The sequence below is a fragment of the Cupressus sempervirens genome, chromosome 7, assembly GCF_028749045.1.
Source record: "Cupressus sempervirens isolate cs-2001-9-10 chromosome 7, ASM2874904v1, whole genome shotgun sequence".
In the NCBI taxonomy this organism is placed as follows: domain Eukaryota; kingdom Viridiplantae; phylum Streptophyta; class Pinopsida; order Cupressales; family Cupressaceae; genus Cupressus; species Cupressus sempervirens.
In genome coordinates, this window is record NC_143124.1 from 381,511,379 (window position 1) to 381,514,936 (window position 3,558).

The 3,558-nt window shown below is 43.7% G+C and overlaps 1 pseudogene across 1 annotated transcript; it reads right to left on the reverse strand.

Annotated features, from left to right (window-relative positions):
• Positions 1–861: 861 nt before the first annotated feature.
• On the reverse strand, positions 862–3,336 carry LOC149547073 (subtilisin-like protease SBT1.7 pseudogene; annotated as a pseudogene). The gene has a single exon (XR_016353822.1). The product of XR_016353822.1 is annotated as a subtilisin-like protease SBT1.7 pseudogene (transcript).
• Positions 3,337–3,558: the final 222 nt, after the last annotated feature.

Sequence of the window (3,558 nt, forward strand, 5' to 3'; positions counted from 1 at the left end):
GTTTGTACTTTGGTTTTAAGGTTGAAAAGTACATTGATTTTTATTAGTAGCGCTATGCATGGTAGCTTAACAGTTTCCTTTAAGATCAAAAAAGCTATTTAATATTTAATACTTTTAGAAGGGATAGGGTAGATTGATCAGGATAAATTCTTCTCATATATCTTTCAATAGGCTTTTCTAAAATAGAGTATACTATTTAATTAATAATAAGAAATATTTTATAAGAGAGTTTGTTTTAATGTATAATATCGAGAGAGATGGATGTCGTAAAGGGGTAGAAAAGTGAGTACTTAATATTATTAAAATAATAAGATATTAATAAAGTTAAATTGTGAATTAAAATTATATAATCAAAATTTTATAAACGATATATTGAAAATGTAATAGAATTTAAGTAGCAATTTCATTTATACACTAGTTGTTTTGATCATATCAATTAATAATGAAACAGAAAAATGTCATTTTTAAATAATAAAATCAAAAAATATTAATTATAGAATTTTTGCACAATTTTTAAAATTTTATAAAAAGATTGATTAGATAAATAATATTAGTTTTGACAAAAATTAAATATTTTTATCTTAAATTTTTAAAAATATCATATAATGATAAACAAAATAAATATAATAAATATTTTAAAATTTATTGCTTTTGATAAAAACTAATAAATATAACTTATATTTGAACAACAAAAATTTCGATGTTCTTTATTTTTATTAATAAATTAATAATTAAAAGTTGAATGATTAAAAAATGGAACAATTTTTTTAATTTTAAAAAGAGTGTTTTTTTGTGGCTCTCAAACATAAGCCAAATCGTGAATCAACACTAGAAAACAAAACTGAAAACGAGCGCAAAGAATAGTGAAAATGGGCAACGCCTGATTTCAATATATTAAAATGCCTCAAATGTGCATCCAGTGAGAAAATAGTCTAATGCTTCGTCGATAATCCGTTTTAATATGTTAAAAGCCACAGAATCTTTTATCAGCTCCGAAACTTACAGCTGCTACACTTCAAACGGTCCAGAGGATGACAATTGGGCTACGAACGACGTGCATTCCACCTTGGATGCATTCCCACACAATCTCTCCGGACTCCTCATCTTCTCTCCCTTTCACTTTGCTTTCGAATGTCACATTATAACTTGCCCGCTCGTTCCTTTTCTTGAACACCAATGTATCTGGCTCCACGCTCACCTTCACGTTCGGACTGCTCTTCACCCGTACTGTGTAAACCGCATTGTCACCGCCCACGTTGGTCACCGTCCTCCTCTTCACCTGAGCAAGCTCTCCATACTTCAATATCACAGAGAAAGATGGGTAATTAAGATCGACCCCTGATTCCACCGATTTGGGGCAAGGGGGCCATTTGTGGGTGAGTAGTGCTATTTGCTTTTCGGTGTACATGTTCTGTCCGCACAGATAGTTGATGTAGTCCTGAGGCCCCAAATCGTACACCAGCCCCGGCTCCAGCGCCGCCCTTGGATTTAACTGACCTGCACCCATCGCAAAGGGGTTCGCGGCTCGCAGGGTGAGCGCATCTTTGATGGGCTGCTTTGCGTTGTCGAGCGTGGAGGCCGTCGTGAGGAGAGCCGATTTCATAGCCGCAGGACTCCACGTCGGATGCGCAGCTCGGATGAGCGCAGCGCTACCGCTGACGTGGGGGCACGCCATTGAAGTCCCGGAACGTACCATGAAGCCGCCGTTAACAGCCGCCAAGATGTTAACACCCGGCGCAATTACATCGGGCTTAAGAACTTCCGGGTAATTGAGGCTCGGACCTCTCGAAGAAAACATGGGCACGATAGGAGCCGTCTTTTTTCCCACAAAGGTCAACCCCGTGGGATTGATCGTGGCTGTGGGCGCAGCGGTGCTGTTGACATATGCTTTTATCTTTTCCGCCGCTGTAGAACTCACCGTAGTAGCCGGCAAATATGGCTGATCGATGGGCAAATCATCGTCGTCCACAGCGATCAATGCTGCTGCGCCCGCCTTCTTCACAAGCCTCGCTTTTTCCGTCGAATTACCACTTTGCGAAGTACAGAGTACAAGTTTACCTTTGAAAATGTGAGGATCGAGACCCCGGACACTGCAGAAATCGTAGAGCAGAGGCAGATTTTGAGTCCCGGGTCCTCTGTAAAAAGACAACCCCTTGAAGTGCTCCCCGTTGCCGAGGCTTAGAAAAGAGAGAAACTCTCGGTCCATACTGCTGGCTCCCACTGTGGTCATCCACGGTGCCGTGTTTGTAACAAAAGATGGCAATGGCCCCGAGTTTCCAGCAGAGGCGGAAACGAATACACCCTTCTCCATCGCCCCGAACGCTGCCAGCGCAGTGTGATCCGTGTAAAACGGAGACTCAGCAAGATCGCCAATCGAAATAGAAATAATGTCGACGCCATCCTGGACAGCTTTTTCCATTGCAGCAGCTATGTCGCTCGCATCGCAGTCGCCCTGCTCTCCCCAGCAGACCTTATAAACAGCCAGTCTCGCCGCAGGAGCGATCCCCATAGCCGTTCCCTTGCCAAGGCCGTTGTAGTTGGCTCCCCTTACAGCGGAACCCACAGCAGTAGAAGCAGTATGTGTGCCGTGGCCTTGCCTGTCTCTTGGAGATATGAAATCCTCGCCCACATGCGATTTGTAGCCCACCGAGAAATTGAATCTTGCTCCGATGAGTTTTCTGTTGCACATGGACGAATCGAATCGGTCTCCGCTCTCACACTCGCCCTTCCATCTGGAGGGAACGGGGCCGAGACCCTCGTCATGGAAGCTCTCACTCTCGGGCCATATCCCCGTGTCCACCACGCCCACTATCACATCTTCACCCCGATTCAAATGCTTCGCCCACAGTCCTCTATCATCGGCAAGGCCGAGAAAGTGAGGTGAGTGCGTGGTATGAAGTTTAATCAGAGCCGATGGAATCACTGCGAGACAGCCATTAACGCTCTCCAAAGCTGCAGCCTCCGCACTGGTCAGTTTGGCCGCAAAGCCATGGAGGACTGTGTGATAGGTGTACAAGAGGACACCTGGATCTAATTTGGAGGCATTGGAAGTGGCCTGGGTGAGGATTGAATGGTACCAGTGCTCGTGCAAACTGAAGTGCGGGGGTTTCATGGATTTCAACATATGGACGATGTATGGCTTTCTTTCGTTGACGCTTGCTGCGGTGGATAGGAAGAGCAGCAGAAACGCTAGAAGCGCGGAGAGGGGGGAGTTCGGGCTACTCATTTTGAGTATTGAAGAAAAACGTTGGGTGTAGGGAATCACATGGCCGCGAGGGGTTATTTAACAGGAGTAGCAGGCTCTAGTGGGCCGAAGCAAAGTCTTGGTGGAGAAGAAAATGTGGAGATAAAAGTTGGACAGTCTGACGATAACAAATGAGGAAATTGAGCATCCGAGAAAATGTGGAGATAAAATTGTACAATACTTTTTGTAAAGGATGATAAAGTCTACAATCTAACGATAGGAACGAGGAAATTGAGCATCCGACGAAAGCGGGAAGCAAACAGGAAAGGCAGAAATCAAGAATTTTCAAAACTAGACGAACGCGGAATCACGGA